The sequence below is a fragment of the Athene noctua genome, chromosome 7 (genome assembly GCF_965140245.1).
Source record: "Athene noctua chromosome 7, bAthNoc1.hap1.1, whole genome shotgun sequence".
Taxonomy (NCBI): domain Eukaryota; kingdom Metazoa; phylum Chordata; class Aves; order Strigiformes; family Strigidae; genus Athene; species Athene noctua.
In genome coordinates, this window is record NC_134043.1 from 1376399 (window position 1) to 1399165 (window position 22767).

The 22767-nt window shown below is 46.0% G+C and overlaps 1 protein-coding gene and 1 long non-coding RNA gene across 2 annotated transcripts in view; one reads left to right on the forward strand and one right to left on the reverse strand.

Annotated features, from left to right (window-relative positions):
- Positions 1 to 10331: 10331 nt before the first annotated feature.
- KCNJ3 (potassium inwardly rectifying channel subfamily J member 3) overlaps positions 10332 to 22767 on the reverse strand; it is a 70467-nt gene continuing 58031 nt past the window's right edge. Inside the window, exons 4-5 of the transcript XR_012633982.1 lie at positions 18976 to 19196; positions 10332 to 12060 (exon numbers count right to left, since the gene is read on the reverse strand). The gene's annotated coding sequence lies outside the window, so the exon portion shown is untranslated. The remainder of the gene's footprint in view (positions 12061 to 18975; positions 19197 to 22767) is intronic.
- Positions 12045 to 16410, forward strand: LOC141962803 (uncharacterized). Its single transcript, XR_012633983.1, has 3 exons — positions 12045 to 13422; positions 13848 to 14026; positions 15053 to 16410. It is a non-coding gene; the product is annotated as an uncharacterized LOC141962803 (long non-coding RNA).

The window sequence follows — 22767 nt, forward strand, 5'->3', positions numbered from 1 at the left end:
TTCTTCAGTGGTTGACTACTTGTAGAAGGAAATAGATGAGTGGTTAATGTCATCTTCACTCCTCATGTCTCCTTAGAGAAAAGGAAATAGGTAAAGAAAAAAAAATGGAGTTAAACAGGTTTAATAGGCTGGTTTAATAATCATTATTTCTACCAAAATGTATAGACCCTTAAAATTTGGATCCTGTTGTATCCCATAAATAAAAATAGGGGATAATATATATTAACGTGCCCTGTAAATCAGGGGAAATAAAATTCACAACAGAGGCCTTTGTAGCTGGTAGTGGGAAGCCCAAAATGTGCATCATGGTTTAAATATTTATTGGAGCTGTGAGCCAGGGCACCAGCAGTGAATATCCCACCAAGCTCCCTTGGGTTCCCAAAGGAGGCTGTGACAGGCCACACGCAGCAAACTCCAGCTTAGAAACTATCTATAACAAAATCTTGAGTCTTGACCTTTCTAGGTAGCGACCTACTTTTAGCAATAAAACTCCTTTGAATTTGTTTTTACTGAGGAATTGTGCTCAAGCTCCTTTGTGAGACTCAGCCAGGCCGGGGTCAGTGAGGGGCCCGATGCCTGTTCTGCCCCGAGACCTGAAGTGATTCAGATGTCCTGGGGAAAGGGTAGACAGATACATTTTAACTAGAAAAAGTGTATGTATTTTTAACAAATATATTCTATTCCAGCCAACAGGATCAATTCCCAGTTATACCTCCGCACTCCAAATATGATTCACACAAACCCCACGTTTAATTCCTTATTCTGCTCAAACCTTGTGTTCCTGCCCCGGGTCAAAAGCTGTTAAATAAAGAAGGAAATTTCAAATGGAAACACCTGACAGAAGCACACAGAGAAGTGGTGAAGGCGAGCGAGTACCTGCCAGGTTTGTAACAGCTCCCTCGAGGTCAAGCCTGTGTTTCGGGTGGGTAAGAAACAAATCCTTGAGAAGCTGCATTAAACTAAAATTGGAGAGAATAAGGTCTTTGTCCCCCCGTCCGCTGTGTTCTGCTCTGTGCCTGAGCTCTGGCTGCTCAGACGGGGGCTGGAGGGAGGGAAGGGGCTCGGGGGATCGTGCAGAAGTCGGGGATGCTGAGCGCCACGGAGGCGAGGTCCCCACCGAGGAGCCTTCCTCAACGTCTGCCATCGGCACTAAACCCGAAGTTGCTGAGGTACCTCTGGGCCGACAGCCCCACGGCTGGTCCTGTCCCAACACCCCACCCAGCTGTGGCTGAGTTTGCTCTGATGACTTGCTGGTAACACCAATACGTTTTGCTTTCTCTGAGAAATTCCAGTGCTGTGTCTGCAGCCGGATTGAAAGCTAATGAGCACACAAGCAGGGAGTTGCTCTTCGGGCAGTTGGATGTGTCGTTCTTGTGCAAAACCCCGTGCTGGTATGGCAAGCTGGTGTGACAATATGTAAAATAGCAGTTCAGGCTTATTTCAGGTGTGTTTCTGTCGTACTTTTGTTTGCCAGAGCAGTTTGGATGGGTTTGCAGGGGGCTGGTGTTGGAGGTCTGTCAAGGACTAAGTGCAGCTGCAACCGTCTGACCCAACGATGCCACCTCATAACACAATCATTGATCACAGAGGGGAAGAAAAACAGCTCCAGAACTGGGAACAGAAAGGTACCGGGGTGCTCTTGGGCACAAAATGGCATTAAATGCTGCAGTTACATTTCTACACCAGTTTACGCCAGGTCTGAGGTTCCCCCCAGCAGCACCACCAGCACAGCCCAGGATCGTCTCTCCCACTGGTACCCGCCCAGGAAAATATTTTTAGGGTTTATTGAGGAGTTTTCTTTCCCCAATCCACAAATACAGCCTTTTCTAGACTCCTCTGAAGCTTATGCTCAAATTTCAGTATGAAACCTGCTGCAAGGAATATCATTTTGTACCTGTACAGGTTTGCACGTGGGAACTTCGCTTTAATTTTTCCTCCGTTAGAAAGGAAGTTTTTAAGCTATTCGAAGAAGAAAAGGAACTTAAAGACATCAGTATTTTAATTCTTCAGCCCTAAGTGGTTATATTTCAGAAGACCCATCAGGATCGCATGGTTGGATTTTGATACAGTAGGGTGGAATTTCATACCTTTAAACGCACCACCACTGGTTAACTCACTGTGATTTTTCTTCAGTTATCATTTTTAAAGGGCACTTTGTTTTCACTGAAGTAACTCATGCTCTCTAAGCACAGTGCAAGGCACTAGTTGTGCAATATTTTCATTGCTCACAAATGCGCGCTTGATATTGAAAGTGTATTAAAACTTGTAACAGGAGGAGAAAAGAGGTGTCCCAGGGTGGTCCCCTCCTAATCCCCTCGGGTTTGTTATTAGAGCAGAACAACGCCCTGCGCAGAGTCAAGTGTGAATTTCCAGCTCCCTGGGTTGGAAACTGTGCGTGGATTTGGGATTTAGAGCTCGGCTCTGTCCGTCTGCCCACAGCCAGGGGAAACTGCAGAGGGGTCAGACTGCAAAGGGAGCTTCGGGGCTTTCCACAGGGTGAAAGGGGGTAAAGGCAGTAAGGTCATTTCGCATGCTGAATGGATTTGCAAAAGCAGATGTCTGAATTGCATATCTAATGATAATGGAAAGAAAATAAATCTCTTAAGCAGAAACATGGCTTCTGGCTTCCTGTGCTCATCACTGGGTGCAATTAGTACCTACTCTAATCAATACTGGGTTTCCCTTGGTACATTCAGAGATTTCGGTTAAATTGCTTCTATTACGGCTGGGCCACATATTCCATTTCGTTGCCTGCTGGATCTTTACCAGGAAATACTTTGTCCCGTATGTTTGTACATCAAACTATAGAAATGTTTTTGTAACACAGGACTGCAACCCTGCCTGATCACTGAGGAACAGGCTTCATATCCTTCGGAGCCCCGTCGAGTAAATAAACAGCGAAAACGAGTTCTCGCTCCTTAACTGATGAACGAAATGAAGTCACGACCTTGTTACAGCCGGTGGCCAGCGCGTTCCCTGGCAACCAGCCTCAACCTCTTCCTGAATGATGTTTCTTGCAGCGGATTCTGAAGAGCGGAGCGAGGGCCGGGGCGGGATGGGGAAGGTGCCTCCTGCGCATCATGCTCCCCGGCTTCCCACCCGCCTGCCTGTGCTTACACAAGGTATAATCCAGTGAAGCAATACCAGGCGGCTGTCACTCAGCTCCAGTAAGATGTGAATCTGCAAGGAATCCAGTTAAAATCTGGAGGTGGGGCAAAGCTAGGAACGATATTCAGCCGTAATAGTGCTAACAGTGTCCTCGGCTGTGCTGTGCGGCAGCTGACCTCTGTCACGGCTACAGTAATCTGCATTTTCCACTGACTCTTTATGAACCAGACCCGTCTGTCTTAACACCTGCACATGGCATTAAAATCCTGCTCAAGCCCAGCTTGCTGCCCTCCGTGCTCTCGGCGCTTTTCCCAGCTGCATCCTGGCCCTCGAGGACACGTGCCCGGCAAACCAGCCGCAGTCTCCATGTCAGACCATCCGTTCGTGCTCCTCTGAACCGTCCATCCTCACACACAACCTCCGGCACCAACCTCTCTGCTTTTTCCACCTCTTTTACTTCTAATTGACCAGTATGAATTTTTAAAGAGCGGTTTGGTTTTGTTTTTTTTTTTTCCTGTCTCCTTTTCTGTTTTTCACGGCGCTGGCACAGACAGTCCCATCCAGCTCCACGGCCTCATTTAGGTCCTTTCAAATCATGGCAAGTTTTCTAAGGTTGCAAACTTATTTTAACTGAACTTTTTATATTAACCAAATTTCTTATGGTTACAAACTTTGCAATTAATTTTGGGGGGGTCAGAGGGAAACTAGCGGCTTTGCCTCTCACCCAGCTGCCCATGGGCAAACCCCACCACGGCTCCCCTTCCCCTGCAGTCACTTGCCTGCTCCTGCCCGCTGGCATCTCCCTCCCCTGTGCTGAGTTTTGGGGGCCAGGAAGGAAAATTTCAGACTTCTAGCATTTTGCTTTCATGCTTCCAGAATTTAAGTCCTCATTAAACCAGAGCTTGTGTACTTAGAGGGAAAGGAGTCATCAAAATTTCCATTTATACAGTAAGAGTGATTATAAATTAATAACTAACTCTACTGTTTTGGGGAGATTTTGCAATTGGTTTTGATATTTGTTGTAATTTAAAAAAAAAAAAAAAAAAAAGGTGGCATGACAAACACGAATGAAAGGTTTTCTATACAAAGCAGCAGGATTTTTACCTTAGATGCATGGCCCCCGCTGAGCTGAGGTTGGGGCGCGGTATGGCTGCTCCACCACTCTAAGAGCTCTCGTGTTTGACACCCTTGTGTTTCCTGGTGGGATATTTCATAGTGGAATTAATTAATTAAAAAAAGAAAAAGCCGTGCCCATGTAGTCCTTACCCGTCAGCATGAAGAATGCTTTACAAGGAGAAACTCAAGATGGAGCTGGTGCAGATGGAGCAAAGTCTGGCTGTGGGGCTGGCGGGGTCTTCTCCATCCCCCTGAAATCGGGTGGGGTTCATGTCTGGGGACAGCAGAAATGTCTGCAGCAGGACTCAGGGTTTGCATCTAAGGAGTAGGGCTTAGTTTTAGGATTGTTGAGCACAATGAGCACGGCCGGGTTTAGGGATTTCTGGAATATCTGTTATTTGGGTCAAAAAAGACCATTCAGCCCCTGCTCCAACCCTCCTAGCAAGCCTGGTCAGCAACTCCTGTCCTGTACCTGTGGCTTGACATTTGTAAATTAGGCCAGTGTAATATCAGCCCTGAGCTACGCTTGTAAAATGGTTTTAATGTGTTTTGTTTTGGTTTGTTTTTAATCCCTATGAAATAATAATGGAAAAGAGTTCTGTAAAATCGTGCTTCAGACTTGTCAAAAAATCAAATGTGACTGGTGCAGCAAATGGACTATAATTTTATGTGGCCCTTAGTTTGTTTTCTTCTCTCTGCAGTAACCAGAAAGCTGGTGCTCTGAGTGTTCTGGCTTGCTAGTAGATTTTATAGAGAGGACAGCCACCATGGGTTGATCAGTCCATCGCCATGCATCCCACCCCGTCCTAATGCAGCCTTCTAAAGCTGCTTTAGCAGGAAGATTTTTGTGCAAGACAGAGATATTGAAAGAAAAAAGGCGAAAACCCCCACGGAAGTGTTATACTTCAGGAGTGGCTTCATTATTTTTGACCTTTGTTTTAGTAAACTTGGGAGGAGGAAAACAAAAAAATCTAATGACCGGTCCACACGTGCCACGAGCGTGCTCGCATCAGCAGCATGGGGTGCTTTATGGCTTCCTTAGAGGAAAAAAACCAACATTTTGTGTGTACATGCAACTACTTGAATTGCAAATACATTTCCACTCCTGCTTTCTTGCAGGTGCCTGCAGGGTGGTAACCTTCCCTCACCTGCTCCCTGCTCCTTTTCCCAGTTAGCTGCTCTGTGCTGCAGTGCCATGCTGTGGGGTTTTTCTTGTCCCTCAGAAGCCCAAAAGCCATTTTTGGGGACAGTGGTTTGGAATAAGCAGCGCTGGGACCCGATCTCCTGCTCCGGCGCTGGGTCCCAGGCGGCAATCAGGGTACACCCCGTATTATCCATCCATCATCCCAACTTCAGTCTCACAGTGTAAGAGGTGTTTGGCCCAACCCACCCCTGATGCCACCACACAACCGTCCCTTTTCCTTTCTCTCCTTCAGCTCGTTAGCAGAATCCTTTCTCCCTTTGTTTTGCCTCCATCTCGCTCACAGCTCCTTACTCTGAACTGGCACTACAATAGCCGTGGTCCTTTCCTGGGATTAAATGTGAAGTAACACGGAGGCCAGTCTATCACTTTAATCTTGAACTCTTTGATCTGGGTTAGATACAGTGCTACAATTTAATGAGTTCCAGTACACACCATGTCCCTTTCTGTTTCAGTAAATAATATATGTCAGCGTGGATCTAACCAGAGGTGTTGCCAGCAGGTGTAAGCCCCAGTCAGCGGCTTTCACTCACACAAGTTTCTTTAAGCCAACACCAATTTTTTGCCCAAGTGAAGACTTCAGATTTCATCTACGAAGCATCAGGCTCCAAATTTGTCCGTTTTCCAAATGATGACATTCTCCAGCAAGAACAGGAACCATCTGCGCCGTGTGAGGATTGCAGCGCCATCAGCTAACAAAGCCACGTGGGCTTTTAAAAACATTATCAACTTTTCTTCTTATTTGGTGGCATCGCCCGTGCTATGTGCAAGGAGGAAAGGGCAGCAACTCCCTTTCAGTCCTGCTCGCTCTTAGTGCCAGATAAGCCTGGCTTGCTCACAACACACTCCAGGGAAATAGTTTATATATTTTTTATCTGTAATTGCAGTTGAGGACGCTGAGAGACAGGGCAACAATGCTGCTAGGGAGGAAAAGGAAAGAAAAGAAAAAAAACCCTGACCTCAGAGCTGATCCACTTTGGGCAGCGCAGAAGAGAACTCCCATGATGATGTGGGAATATAATTGTTGAAGGGAAGATTGTCTGTGTGCCCGTGTTTTTACGTGACTAGGTGCTTGCAGATGCTGGATGCTATGGCTGCCTTCAACACAAAGTTTATATGTTGGACAAACGCAATAAAGGTTTATTTAAGATACCGCAATGCCGCTTCTGTCCAAACAGATCAATTTAATGGTTATTTAGTAGAAATAAATTCAATCTGGCACAACGGAAACAGCAGCAGGAGAATCTAAATATAGGGGTGGCGGCAGCAGGCCCTGGTGTATCATATTTTTCCAACTGCCATATTGGTTTTTAATGGGGCAAGGGAGCTGTCGGTGCCCGGGGGAGCTGGGCTGCTCCCACAGCCTCCTCACCAGCCCGGCGGCTGTGCCCCGCTCGGCGTGCTCAGAGCGCTGAAATGTGGACAGACCTGGTGAGAAAATGGTAAATCACGGCTGCATGGCAGGGACAGTGTGTCCTGGGGACTGGTCAACCTCAATGTATATAGGGGGTGTAGGAAGCAGCCTAGATGCATCCAGGGCGTGAAGGAATGCATAAGGTGGAATGATCAAATAGTTGGCTAAAAGATAGATGTGTTTAAACGCTAGATTTTTGTTTAGTATTTATAACGTACTTGCTATAAAAACATGAATAACTTAAGGATAGTTTAGGTAAGCAAAGCAAATGACCAAATTGACGGAGAGGGCTATGTGAGGGGTGGGGGTGGTGGGTGGCTTTTCCCGTGGGACACAGCTGCGGCCGCAGAAGGGATGATCTCCTGCTTTTCTCCTTTGCAAGGGATGTTCTGCACATGCAGAACCAAGCAGCAGGATGGTGCTGGGGGGGACCGTGCCATCTCCTGCCTTGGGCCCCCTGTTTTTGCATCCAAAGGTGTTTCTGTGAAGTGCTTAAACTGTCTCTGCTGGTGCAGGACGGAGCCAGGGGCAAACCACCCGCTGCGTCCCCTCCAGGCTCTCCAGGGACGAGGAGCGCCGGTGCTTTTCTCAGCAGCTCGGGCAATGGTGGTGATCAAACTTGTCCCCGTCTGAGAGCACAAACTCCTCCTCGCTCCTGCCTCTGCCCCAGACCTGCTGGGGGCCCAGGTCGGTAACGGAAAGTCAGTGCATGAGGAAAAAGCACAATCTCTGTCCTCTGAGCCCCCAGCCTGCACACGGGGCTCCCGTCCTGCGCCAGAAGCCCTTGGCCTGCAGGTCCAGCAGAGCCCCTAAAAGGCAGCAGTTCCAGACCATTAAGCTAAATTAATTTTGTATTATCATTACTGTGTTACCTGTTGGAAGAAGAATTCTCCCTTCTTTGTGAAGGACGGATTTTATTTCTGCCAAAACATTTGCAGCTCAATGAACAGAATTAATCTATAATTTGGCAGTTAATGTGTCCGCAAGCTCTCATGAAAGGGAAAAAGCTTATTAAACTTAATCGGGTTTTAGGTTTTCATTATTTCTGCTCTAATAAACACAGGAAACCATACTGCAGGAAAGCAAAGGCTGAGCGTGCTTTCGAGGGGAGGGCTCCGTCACCCCCAAACGAGGGGCAATCCCTGCACGGCTGGCACAGCTTCCCCTAATAACTTTTGGATTCTCAATTCCTGGAGCCAGCTCAGCACAGCCCCTTCCCCCTTTCTGCTGTGCACATGCACACAAAGACGCACACGTATGTACATGTTTTTATAGATATGAAAAAATATGCTTGACACTATTATGCTAGTAAACAATATATTTTGTATGTATTATATATAACTATAATGTTCATAATATATAAATTATGTGTGTGTATATAAATGCTGATATTGTTTCCTGGCATTGCTCCTTTCCCAAGTAGCTGTTGATATTCAGGACCTCACTAATGAGTTTCACAGTCAGAGCTGAAACTAATGACACAGAGCCAGATATTTTAAACTCTCTCTCTCTCTCTTTCTCCGTTGGCTTCTCTCTCCCAGCATCTGATGTTTCTGTGAGATCTTTGGGAGCGTGGCGGGGCAGCACGTCCTGAGAGCAGGAGGGCGCAGATGCAGTAAGGGTGCTCGGTGTTGGGAGGGATGCGACGGCCCTGTGCTAGCAGAGAAGAGTGGAAAAACCATTGTACCTTTTTTTTTTTTTTTTAAAGTCATTTGCAACCAGTGAGTAATTTTAAAAGTGATCCTCTCCACTGCATCTCTTCTGGATGGACTCAGCATCTGGTCCTGCCCGTGGTACCCAAGGAGCTGCCGTGCCCCACGGCTCCCCACGCCAGCCCACGAGCTCTGCCCTTCACATTTGAAAGGGTGATTTATTTTTTTTCCCCTTCTCTCCTTCCTGTAGTATAGAATCTTACTGTGTCAGTGTATTTATTTAGAGTCACTTCTCAAAGTGACCTCCTGGAGCGTAGACTGAACGTTGTTATCTCAGCAATAGCCGTGATTTATGGTCTCAGGCACCTGCGTAGAGTTGCAGGTTAGGGATGATGGGGGTCTCGAGCTCTGCAGATCTTTTCTCTCCCTCCTGCGCTGATGTGCTTTCACACCTGGGGTCTTTGCTTACTGAGTAAATTGTTAGCAAACATCTTGTTCCAGATTGTTCCTCCTCACAAGACTCGTATCCCTTTGAAAAAAGATGAAACAACAACAACGACAAAAGGCCGCTTTTGTATCATGCATGAAATCATTATTTAAATGTCAAAAAAGGATTCTTGAAGAGTTTGGCTCATACATGTGAATTACGGGTGGAAAAATGCATGTAATTAAACTTTTTTAGAAATTCATATAAGAATTTGAAACAAGTATCTGCAGACAAATAAAAACAAAGCTACCAGGATGCTGAGGAAAACCAAAGATGATGGGAACATGTGAACATATTTAATTGTGTAAACACCAATAGGAGCCACCAAACACCCCTGTGGGGTTTGTGTGTTGCCTTTCTGGTTTATTGCAAACCCGACAGGTGAGCGGAAGCAATGTGGCAAGTGGTGGGGGCGACGGCTGGTTTGGTGATCCCAGTAGCACAGGCGGCAAACCCAGACTGGCCCCACAGGCCACGGGCTGGTTTCCAGCCTGGCTTTGCGTTTGGAGTCAAATAAATGAATATATGTCCCCTGTGCTCTGCCTCAGTGTCACTTCTATGCACTGCTCCTCCTTCAGCATCGCCTTACGGCTCATCCGTGGTCGGGCCTGGGTACCAAATCTAACAGTGTGTTTACCAGCTGTTTTAATTTCTACCCTTGTGCCAAATGTTTTCTCATTGAACCACTTTCCTGCTAACAAAAGGCACAGGGAATATGTGTTAGCTTCGTGCTGTTTGGAGATAATTCACTGAGGGACGTTAGGCAGCTGTCGATGGTATTAACAGCTTCCTCTGACGAAGAAATAAAATTGTTCATGAGCAGCGATAGCAAAGGGCTGCAGGGATTGTAATGGGTTTGTGATGCTCCCGCCATTTGCCTGATTTTTTTATTTTTTTTTAATCAGACACTGCTCTGAAGTTACTGTGTATTTGAAAAAAAATAAAGATTAACAATCATCTTTTTTTGTTCAGTGATGCATTAACAGCTAAAAAACCCCTTTCAGATGAGGAGTAAAAACTCGGCCTCACAGGACTTGAAACGCCCTTGCTGCCTGACCTTCGCTGGTACGTTCCAGCAGCAACTGGGAAAAGTTAATTTTATTTCTCTAGGAAAAGCAGGCAAACCCCGGGGAAATGCAAAGCTTAACCCCCTCCCTGAGGGGCTGCAGAATACATCGGGTCCCTCCCCTGCCACCCCCCTCGGTTCCCACTAGTGCCTCCTTGGTTATTCTGGGGTGCTGAGTCCTGGGGTGCTCCCAGCACCCTCCTGCAGGGAGTCTGTGTGTCCTGTGTCTGTGCACGCACATGTTACTCTGAATACCTAAGAATTCCTCAACAGAAGCCGTACTCAGCGGTATTATTTAAGAAATAATCAAGGAATACCACAAACGTTCCTCTAAATTGGAGAGTAGAAACCAATTTTTTATTATAGTTTGCAAAGACAGGGCTCTGTACTGCACGTTGTTCCTGCTTCTTAGAGGTTCTGCTTGGTTCTCTTGTGCCTCTTTCTGTGGGAATTTTGTACATGCAAGAAAAGTCAATTCAGCCGATAGGTACTGCCTTATTGAAAATACATTTATTTCAGTGAATGTTTTTAGCTAAAAGGAAAAGATATAGGTTGAATTAAGATTTGTATTTTATTTATTTTTAGAAAGAGCCTTTTCAATGCAAGTATTAAGCCTGAGACTTTTTGCAGATCCAAACACTAAAAATTATTTGTTCTCCCAGGAGTTTTAATCAGGTAAAGCGTGTGCAGAAACGGTGAAATGTGGTTCTGAGGAAAAGCCTTTTGTGCAGAGAAATGTTTGATAGCTGCCTTTCACACCACGTGCCTGAAGCTCCTCTCTAGACAGCCAGCAGAACCGTCCTCCCACGGGAGGCACAATGTTCACAATTAAAAAATTCAGAAAAAAAAAAAAAAAAGACTTGAAAACTGCTCCAAAAAGCACAACGTTTGAAGGGATGCAAGGTCTCCAGATTCTTTGTGTACATCCACATCTCAGGCAGTTGCAGAGCTTTCCCACCATGCTGGCAGGGTATCAAATCGCTCCACGGTTTGTTGCAAGCTTGGGTCGGACTGTCCTGAGGTGCAACATGTCCGAGTCCCCCAAAACGCTGGGCATGCTGCAGCTCGTGTTTGCCTGCCTCCCTGAAGCTCGGACTTCTTCCAGAACCATTTTCTTTTTTTTTATTGTTTTCTCATTATATTTATGGTATTTGCATATACGATTCACCCAGAAAAATTATCATCTATATCAGTTCACAGTTTATATATATATATATATACACATATATATATGTTTTTTTAAATATATTTTATATAATATATATAATATAATCCATGTAATATAATATTCTTGGGGAGAAACCTGCTGGTTCCTGGGTGCAATCTGTTCCCCAGCCCATTAGGGACAGGGCTGTGTGCTGTTACTTCACTACAAGGACAAGCAGCCAACTTGTTAGTCTTTGAACATGATGGAATATCAGATAAATAATTACGTTAATTGGTGTTTGCACAGGCTAAATGCAGTGCTGAGAGACTAGCGTGCCTTGGTACACTACTCACCAAAGAGGGAGAAACTACTCCAGCTGGTAGCTGGGATAGAAAACTCATGAGCCCCAGGTCTGTGTCTTTTGTGCCATTCCCTCCCCATCTCCCACGGCTGCAGAGGGAGTCTGGGGAAATGAAACTATAATGAAACTATTTTCCTTTTTCTGCCTTTTTTTTTTTTTTTTTTTTAATCTCCCTCTGTATTTGTCCAGCTATTCTGTTCTTTTAATTTAGTCTCTCTGCTGAATGTGACAAGTTGGTCATATTTCACAAACTCAAATAATTTTTAAGGGTGAAATATATTCAGGAATACCACCACATTGTTGTTCGGTTTGTATTTACTTTGACTTTTCTTTAATTTTCAGAAAATTATTTTTAAAATCAAATACTGGTAAGTAACTAAAAAAGTAAGAAAGGCAGGCATCAGCCACGGGCAGAAGCAAGGAGCGAGTATGTCCTGGCCAGCACTTCCAGAAGTGGCTGGGACCTCCAAGAGCTGCCGTGCCAGGAGCAACTTCAGGCCTCTTAAACCTGGAGGGGGACAAGAAGAAAATCACCAGTGTGCAAAAGCCCGCCTGGGCAGTGATGGCTGCTCTCCTTCCTAAAAGAGGCGTGAAGATTTTCTGCTATTTATAACCCAAAGTAATGCCAGCCAGGGGGGATTTTTGTTTCTGCCTCTTCCCTCTCCCTCCCCTCCATCTCCTCCTGTGGTTTGTGTCTCTCCCTGTGGAGTTAATTACGGGGGGGCTGAGGGGATGAAGCATCGCCAGGGAACTGCTGTGAAATCAGACCTGGCCACCTCCTACCTGTGATACTTTGCTCTCCCAGCTAATTAAAAAAAGGTGTTTTCATTTCAGCAGTGGCATATGGGTGACTATGGCACATAGACCTTCAAAACTCATCTGCTTCTTCTTTTTTTGCCCTGAGCAACTGGAGTATGACCTTTCAAAAAAGCAAAGATTTTCCCCTAAAACTCAGTGATCAGAGATATTTAACTTTCATTTGTTTCGTAAGTTATTTAAAACCATCAGTATCTTCCCCTGGATGATCGACATCCCCTGGCAGTGCCCTAGTGGGGTTTTCTTCTCTCCAGGACCAGACCAGGGGTTGAACCCTTGGCCCAGGGCACTCTGTGAACATCTCACATCCCCACCCGGTCCGGAGTGCACCTCCTCTCCCACCTCCTATTTCTCTTTTCCTGAAATTACCCTCATGTTTCCCAAACTGCTCAACTGTGTGCGACACCCCCCCGGCCCCATGGGACGCAGCCGGACTTGGGAAGGGGCCCACAGCAGGACTAGCACTTCGTGTTTGTTGTAGTTTGGGAGCCATTTCCATCACATCGGGCCCCAAAATAAGGGTCTCTGTGTCAGCCCAGATGTGCAGAAATTTGAGGGTGATGGGGAAGGACATGGCACTTGGGGTACTGTTTGCAAAAAAAAGAAAAATTTAAAATGGGCAATTTACTATGAGTGTTATTTAGTATTTGGTAATATTTGGAGTCACAAAGACATTGTTTTATTCCTGCTCCCAGACCTCAGTTATAGAAGGAAAAGTTGGACGCTGAAGATAGTTTCAAACAGGCTGAATTTGCCTTCTAGGAGAAAATTGTGCCCCAGATGACCAGTGGAGAGGTGATGCCCAGTGAAACCATGAAGTACAAAAATGCCAGTGAGCATCCGTCCCTGCCTCTGGCGTCGTGTCCTCCCTGCCCCAGCAGGAATCCAGCAGGAGATGGGGCAAAACTGTATTTGGGGGGTGTGGGGTGTGTTATTTCACTAATATACCTTTCTCTTCTAGTAGAACCAACCATTTCAGGCTGAAATCCTACATGTTTATGCAGCTGACCTCCTGGATTTACACTGAGAGATTCTTCTTGATCACAGTGTTACAGTATGTATATAAAACTATATATGTATATATATGAGTATATAGATTTTTTAAAATATATGTAAAAATAGATATTTCATATATAAAAGGGCTTGTTAATCTCCATGTACCTCCCAGCATTTTATTTCTATATGCAGGAGGTTGTATTTTCATTTCTATATCTTGCCCTGTGGTATCCTGAATCCACTAACACTATTTCAGTGGTGACTAATGAAAAGACCGTTAAGTGTAAGGTTATTGCTGTTAAAAGTTACAGGAATTCAGCTGCTCTCAGCGCTGCTGTGATAAGTCATGAACAAATCCCTTATTATTCCTCCAATTAATATTATTTTGCAGGGGAGTTTGTTTCCAATAAATAAAAATGGGATTAAAAATACTATGTGGGGAAGGTGTAGCGAGGTGGTTTGGTCAAGAATTCATTTCTTCAGGTGGCTCTTTCTTGACCCGGAGCCGTGCACTTGCTGAACGCATCTGCCTACCACAGGAATTGGTTCCTCAACAAAGGGGCTCAGCACCGTATGGGGCTCAGCCCCCAGGGTCCTGCCCGCCCGTGGTGCAGCTCAGCACCACCTCCCCAGCGTTACCCAGCATCACCGGGACCTCTCAGGTGACTCTAAACCCTTGAGTTTTGTTTTCCAATGCGGGGTCGGCAACGTGGTTCAGTGAGAAATAAGTGCTCAGTGTATGGATCACCCTCAGAACAGGAGCCCTGCGGCCCCCCCCTTGCTGGGATGGCCGTGGTGGTCTTGACCTTGTGTGTGTGACATGGCACGAGGTGACTCCGGTGAATAAAATGGAGGTGGCTGTGGCAGGTGTGAGATGAACACGGAGGCCCCATAACCGTGTCACTGGATGGTGACAGCAGAGGGGTCACACCCTGGGTGCGCAGGCAACACGCAGGGAGAAAGGTGTGGATGACTCGTTAATTAAGTCTGGAATTCCACCTGGCCCAAATTTCTGTCAAATGGGATGTTTCTGTTGTTATTGCAACGTAGATAAATAAAAGCTCGTCTGTTTGTCACAGAGTCACAGACTGGTTTGGGTGGGAAGGGACCTCAGAGCCCATGCAGTGGCACCCCCTGCCCCGGGCAGGGCCACCTTCCACCAGCCCAGGTTGCCCAAAGCCCCGTCCAACCTGGCCTTGAGCCCTTCCAGGGAGGGGGCAGCCACAGCTTCTCTGGGCAGCCTGTGCCAGGGCCTCACCCCCTCACAGGGGAGAATTTCTGCCTTAGATCTCATCTAAATCTCCCCCCTGTCAGTTTAAATCTATTACCCCTCATCCTATCCCCACACCCCTGATCAAGAGTCCCTCCTCACCTTTGTGTAGGCCCCTATAAGTGCTAGGAGGAAATTTATTTGAAAGGTATAAATAATTGTAATCAAGGCTAAGAGGCGGCCTAGAAAACATCCAAACTTTGATGATAAGTACCGGGTTGGATGAAATGTCCTCCGGGTACCGTCAAAGCATGGGGGAAATAACAAACCCATGTGCAGCCTGTGGATGCTCGGACTGAGAGCGGCTCCTACTTGACTCTTGTGGCTTCACTGCAGAGAGTCAAAGCCAGAGCTGTTTTAATATAAGTACCTGAAATCTTTTTGCTATTAACTCCTGCAACAAGTGGGATTTCTGCAGGTGCTGTGCCATGGCTGCTCTGGCAGCCAGGCTGGAAAAGCCACGGGATGGTTTAACTCGGGTACCCGCCTGGCAAAGAGACCAAGACAGAACCCAAGAGCACAGGTATTCCGGAATGAAAAAGGAAGAGCGATGAAGGAACTAGAAACCCCGTTTTAGATTACTGCCTTCCTCAGCGGAATTGACAGCGACGTACCCGCAGCGGACACCTGCTCTCGAGGCAACGTTAAAATCTAAAACTGGAGGTGCTGCTTCATCACAAAATCTCACAGGAATTACTGTGATGCCTAAAATACCATTTTGTTTGCTGTTCTTCTTTACATAATCCTTCCAGAATACAACATTTGCCTGTTATACTGGCTTCCAAACCAGCAACAAAAAGAGCATTTCACAGATTATGGTCTTGATTGGTGACTGACCCCGCTGAGCTTCAGACAGAATTCTTTTTTCCTGTTTGTTTTGTTGAGGGTTTGTTGGTTTTGGTTTTTTTTATTGCTCAGTGTCTGAATTTTCCTATGGCTGAAGTGAATTGAGTATCACCCAAAGCAAACAGATGTATATGCCACATCCCCCACTGCTGAAGATGGGTGAATGTGGCACCAAAACCATGGCTTCTGCAGTCAGCTTAAGTCCACCAATCAATATTTTTTACATTTTTCTGCTGTTCTATTATTAACGCCGAGTCCTTGCAGCCAGGCCAGCAGACTGTGGCCTGGGCTGTACCAGGCCGGGGGGGTCCTGTCTATGCATTGATGTCACTGCATGTCCGTAGGATGGAGCAGAAACCGGTGACACGACACAGAAATGCAGGGCAGTCCCGACGAAAGCCGGGATGATGCTCTTCCCATTAATATTTAAAATTTAGAATAATGAATAAAGCTTTAGCCACCGTTTTCTCAGTGCTCCTATCACCATCCTTATTTTGCATAGCAAAGTGTAACAGTCAGAATGATTATTCTGAACCTGGGAAGATAATTAATGACTTTTTCCCTTCACCCCACAGGAAAGAAAAATTCCCGTACCATGCGTAGGACTGCTCTTTGGCTGAGTCAGTGTGAATATAGTCTCAGAGAGGCTATATATAATTCATTCCTGTGCTGACTTCTTACTCTAAAGAATGGGAATGATAATATCATTCAAAAGGGAGTAATAGCAGCGGTTGCTGCCTTGTGGGGCATTACCCCAGCTCTGCCAGCCCCCCTCAGCCCAGCGTCTCCAGGGGGGCTCCAAAAGCAGCACTGGCTGGGGAGGAATCCTGCTGTGGCTCTTTTAGAAAAGATCCTTTTTACTCTTCCTATATGGTCAGCTGTAATGCAAAATCTACCAGAAAGGGTTTTTTCTTAAATATAATTGTAGATGTATGGAATATATATATTTTTAAAGCAGCAGTATTAATGGGGTTTTGCTCTCTTTCTGGGCACATACCCCTAAACGCAGATTGGAATGCGCACAGGTGTATGTGCAGATAAAATATAAACACATGCAAATATAGTTCAAAACTTCTGTGGTTCTTCCTGAGGAAACGTAACTCACCTTTAAGGTGTGAGTCTTTAAATTTGTATAGTTTGCTTTTCGTTATTTTAATGAATAGACCAGAAAGGAAGGGGATTAACAATGCCCAAGTGAAATAGTCTTAAATGAGCACAGGGTATTTTAAATGTGCTACTTGAAAATCGCTAAAAAATGCATCGTACAAAACAATTAACATTGTTTTCATGTACATATTGCAATTATGCCACTTCCTCTAAGTGTATAATATGCTTCATGGTAGGATTCACAGCCAGGGTTTGCAAGAGTCCCTACAACCTCCAGTGGATGATCTATGCGTGTACAAGAACGGCCTCGCTCCGAGGGCCAGTTTGCACAATGATAAATCAGATTAATCTCTGTCAAATCAATCTTTGGGTTCTTTGCTTCTTTTCTTTTGATTCACCACAGTTTTGTTCTCGCTGTTTCTGGTCCGATGTGCCATTGGGACTGGCTCCACCGTCTGCACACCGAGGCTGAGGGTGAGCTGGGTGTTCGGGGACACCGCGTGTGGTTTGCTGTCCCCACCCTGGGCTGGTTGGGGTGCAGTGGGTGGGGGTCCTTCCCTCCTTCTGCCCTCTGTGGCCTGCCAGGACCAGGCTTGGCCCTGCTGGAAGCCCTCCGGGGGAGCTGGGGGCTTGGAGAGCTGCAGAAAGTCGGATTGATGCATCGCTGCACCGGTCCTCTCACTGCGTCAGGGTTTATCACTGCTTCTGGCTTATGCAACTAATTACAAAACTAAACTACAAAATAACTAGCACGTTATTCTGCCATGGAAAGCCAAAGTCTTCTTGGCTTACGTGCCGCCAGGACATTTCCCTTCTCTGAGCTTCCCCGCGGTGCCTTCCCGTGCAATGCAGCAGCGCATCGATTGCCAAGGCCCTGCCAGGAGCTGCTCACGGGGCTGAAGTCTTAAAAAGAGAAAATCTGAGTGGTAAAGCAACTGAGGTCTGACCTTTTTGTAATTAAATACTCCAAAGGCTCAACAGCGTGACTTCTGGGGGCTGCGGGGAGGATCGCATCCCCCGAGGGGCTGCCCGAGGCTTCCTCCCAAACTCAGTTTACTCTTTAAAATAATTTTCCATCCAAAATGTTTGCTAAAGCAGCTATTACTTACAAATAAGTTATTTAGCGAGAAAAAATGCTTTTAAGTAAAACATTTGTCAGAAATATTTTCAAATGCTTATCAAATCGGTTCTGAACATATTGGTGAACTGAAAAAGTGTTAAGATTTCGGTAAAATAATTTTGGTTAAAAAATGGTTGATGGTTCCAGTAATAATTTTGAAAGACACATCAGTAGGAACACAAAATGAAGACTGAAATATCAGTCAAGTTCCAAACTTACAAAACACCAACACGGCTGAAGTTTTCTGGCCATTTATAAAATAAAATTAAAAAATCAGTGGTGGACTCTACCCTGAGGCCACACTGCCCCTCCCCAGGGACTGCACATCCCCTGAGGATGCCCCTGGCAAGTGCCTGAGGGCAGGACTGCTCTGTGGCTGCTGCCACCTTGTCGAGGTCTCTGCCCCCCCCCAAGGGAGTAAGAAATTTGGTATTTATCAAAAAATAGAGCATATTGTATAGATATAGTATATACACAATAAACACCACATATAGGTTATCTTGTATGGCCCAAATCATTTTGGTACATAAATTTGAAGAGGCTTTCATGTTGCCGTCCCCTAAAACACTTTTTCAAAGTCTGACCTGACGTTTTCAAGGACGGGCTAAGGGATGGAAAAAAAAAAAAAAAGAAAAATGACAGAATTAAAAAAAAGCCAGCCAACCTCCTCGCGCCAAGCCTCCCAGCAAACCGCCACTGAATGCCGTCGGCACATCCTCAAAAGTCAAACTGGGCCCTGCCAGCCTGGTGGGCTTGGCAGTGATGGGGACGATTCCGAACGCGAAAGAACAAAATCTCCAGGAGATGGGGAGGTGCGATCGGAGCGGCCGCGCCGCAGCGATGCTGCTCGTGCTGCAGCAGGATGGTTACGGGCACCCCTGGGACCCCAATCCCCACGGAGCCTGGCCACGAGGCAGAGACACTTGGGGGGTGCTGAGAAAACAAACACAGTTTGATGGGTTTTTTCACAGCTGTAGCGAATCTTTAACAAAATGCGTGTCGTCCTGAAAAAATCTCTCGCGCTTCACGGGGAAATGGGGATGGTGGTTGTGCTCAGAGCGCTCCCCCCAACCGCTGTTTCAGAAGAACGGTTACAGAAAAATCATTCCCTAAATCCCAGTCTCCCCTGGAAACCCCAGGAAGCTCTTTCTTCCCGGCTACCTGCGGGACCGGGGCGGGTAATCTCCTTTTTGTTCCTGTTCTACGCTGAATAATTAATTTCAAAACGCAAAATGGAAAACACGGGGGATAAAAAGGGGAGCTGTTACCATGGCACCGCCGGAGGGGCTGGCTCCATCCTTCCCCACGCAGGCGGCTCGTCTCGGCAGCGACTCAAGGCCGGGAGGCGGCTCAGGACCAGCACCCCACCAAGCTGGGCTGGGTGACACCCCCAAACCCAGCGGGGTGCTGGGGGGACCCCGCTCTGGCCTGTGCCTTGCAGCAAGCACGAGCTGCAATGCAGTCGGCGGCCCCCTCCCGGTTCCACAGCCTGAGAAAAAAAAAAAAAGAAAAAAAGAAAAAAGTCTGAAATTAAGCCTGAAAAGCCACTGCGAGGTCTGACATTTGAATTTCTCTCCTTCCCCTTCAGCTTTGCACCAGTCGAAGGCTCGTGCCTAATTGCTGCACTTCGTGCTGCAGCGCCGGTATGTCAAGGGCAGGGTGCCAGTGTTGCGCGAGGATAAATTTGCATCCATAAATAAGGGATATGTGCTAAAATTCTGTACTATTAATAAAGTACATTATACCAGTCTCTTAAATGCTGTAGTGTGTAGGTTGTTACATACACAGCTAACAAATTGGACTCCTACTTTTCCAGAAGCACATGTACCGTGCCTATTGCTCCTCCACCGTGCCTTTTAAAAAACCCATCTGGTATATTAGCATTTCTCCTAATTAATGTCAACTCTAATCACAACCACCTACATAAAAACACAAAATGCTGGGAAAAGCTCTTTTACAAATAGCGACAACATTTCAAATTGGCCTGGCTGCGCACAGCAATGCACCCGACAGAAGTTTTTATTGAGAGCAGAAAAAAAAAAAACGGGAAAGTATATGTAATATTTCATGGAATGTGAAATTACTTGCTACCACCTTCCCGGGCATACAGGTGAGGATGAAAATAGGAAACTGAGCAAGGATTTGAAGAAGTCTAATAAGGCTTTGTCAGTGTTTTATTACATATTGATCACTTTTACCAGATGCGTCCTGCCTTCCTGCCCTGAATATATACATATATATACATAATTTATACATTATAATGCTAATTTAAACGATCTTAACAAAATATTTGTGAGAAATGTCTACGCAGGACTGAACCTATAGATTTGAAGCCCAGAAAGGATCTTGGAGATCAACTGCCTCCTGCATGAGCACGTGCCAAAACCTCTGCCAGCATCTCTGCGCTGAGCCTGGGCCTGCTGCTGGTAAAACCAGATGAGCCTTTATTGCAATATCTGGGGTCAGATTCTCAGGAAGGGGGTTCCAGTGGCTGCTTCCTCTAAACACCCCTGGGAATGGTTGGCATTTTTCTAGCCAGTCGGTACTGTACCTAGCCATGCTTTTTGTTTTGGCCCCCCTCACCCCGTAGCTGCCCCGGTCCCCCCCTGCAGAGCCACAGCCTGGATTAAATGGGGGGTGCAAACACGTGCACACGTGTCTATATTCTGCTCGCATAAATGATGACGTTGTTATACGCATTTGAATGGATACAGGACAGTCCTCAGTACAGCCACTTGTTGCTTATTTACAATCGTAATTAACATCAAAACTCTTCGCTGCCCTGAAACAGTTAAACGTCACATTTAACCTTTCAAGGACTGGCCAGATGCTTCTCACCGAAACAGCAAACTCTCCTGCTCCCTAAAGGCTTAGTTTTCCAGCCACTCCATGACTTTAGTACTTCAGGGACTGAATAATCATGCAGTTCGCTTTTCTATTATTTATTTCTTATTTCTACAAGTGAGGCGAGCGGTGAGCTAGCATTTGGAAGAGGAGCATATTTAAATATTTCAATTCTGTCTCGATGCAAAGGGCAATCCTCCCAAGTGCTACGCGGAGGTTTCTCCTATCAGGAAAGAGGTATCTAAATATTCATTTGAAATATGAAAGATTTAGGGGAGGCATGATGAGATCTGCTGTGCCTGCCAGTTGTGATGTGAATCACAAGAGGATAGGAGGATAATCATTCAGTTTTTACTCCAGCAAAACTCGCCTTCCAGGATTTTAGATAATGTCAGGAGCAAACCTGGCTCCCAGGGGTGTTTACAGGTGTATAAGGATTCGATAGCATTTCCATTTTACAACCTACAGACTCCGCACAATGCAGAAAACTCTCGTGGTGGCTTCAGAGCTCCCACTGGCAGTGCTGGCCTTTGCATACTGATGTGGGAGCCGAGTTTGGAAATGGCAGATTTCAGATCTAAGGATGAAAGGGGAATATTTTAGAAAATACATGCCTGCCTTTATTAACTCTCCCCAAAAATAATGTTACGGCTTTTAAAACTCATGTCTGCATCAGCCTCCTTTTTTATTGCTATGTAGGGCATCTATGGATTTTCCAGTTTCTGATCTGCCCGTGACAATAGGATATTTCTGGCTCTGCAAGACCAAAATTGAAAAAACATCCTATTTCTTTTTTTTTTATTTCCCTCCCTTATAGTAATTCCTATGTCCCTGGCATCAGGATGGTGGTTATTATTAACGGCGCTGCTGCAGCCTGTAACTTTCATATGCAGTTTTGCCACAGTGATTTTTCACGGGCTAAAGCCTGTGATCTTGTCCATAAGTCTCAGCTGATGATCTACGGGGAATTAGATACTGTATTTTTACCGTTGATAACAGAGAACTTGCAGAAAGCAGCCAGCTGAAGGCAGCCAGGACCATAACACATTTATTCTGATCTATCACCATAGAAACAGATAATCCACAAATGGTCCATTTCTAGAAAACCAGTTTACAAGATGGAGCGGTAAGCAGGCTGCCTTATTAAACAGTGCTTGCACTCCCTATTGAATGCACCTGAGGGGGGGGGGGGGGAAAAATCTGGAAAAAGGTGTTTATATATATAAACCGAGACCTATGCAGGGGTGACACAGGGTGTACACCCAGACAGGCCAGCTGTGTGACAGAGCAGGTGGATTGTACTTGAAATAATCATCCACTGGTGACAAACAGGGACAAAAAACATCCCCACGATGATCCCGTGGATGAATTTCTGTGTTCGAGACCCAAGGAACTCAGGGAGGAGAGCAGCCACCGCAGCTCAGGGCTGGTTCAGATCCCGGCCCAGGGGCATCCTGCTCTTCTCCACCTCAGAGCTTGGGGCTGGAAGATTTACTTGGAAAACTAGAAGATTTACTCACATTTTACCCAGATGTTGCAAAACTGTAGAGCCTGACACAAGGCATCCTTCAGGAGGAAGGTTCATTGGACAGGCAAGGAGGGACCTTTACAGCCTGCGCTCTTGTTTAAGCTGTAATACAGCCGCTTGCAGCCTTATTAAAAAGACAAAAAAAAAAAAAAAAAAAAAAAGGCAAGTCTGGAGCAGGAAGAAGGCTCATTAATTAAGTTACAAAATCTTTTCCTCTGCTTTAGAGGAGTATTTTGCAGAGAAGGGATAACATGAAAGAAAGGATGCTCCGCATGCGCATCAGGGGGCCTCGCAGCCCCGGCAGGGTGGGCTAACAGGATTTTGGACTGACTGCTTGTAACGTGCTTGTCCCACGCCAGAGCAGCTGTGGAAACCTCACGGCTCGAATGGAAAGCTCCTGGCTCTTAGTCATGGGGTGTTAGACTGGACAGGGTGGGCAGCCTGCCCCACGGCAGCGCCTGGGGAAACGCCAGCTGTCTCCATCCCCAGCCTGAAGAACAGTAAATTTTTTCCCATTGTTTTCAATATGCTCGCTCCTAAAAATCTGGAAAGGAAGTTCAGCTCTCATTAAAAACATCCTATCTATGTTGCTTCTATTTCTTGACTCTCTACAAGCGCTCTATGCGCTCCAAACTACTTAAAAGGCACTGGAGAGCTCGACACGTAATTCAAGTTTTCATCTTTAAAT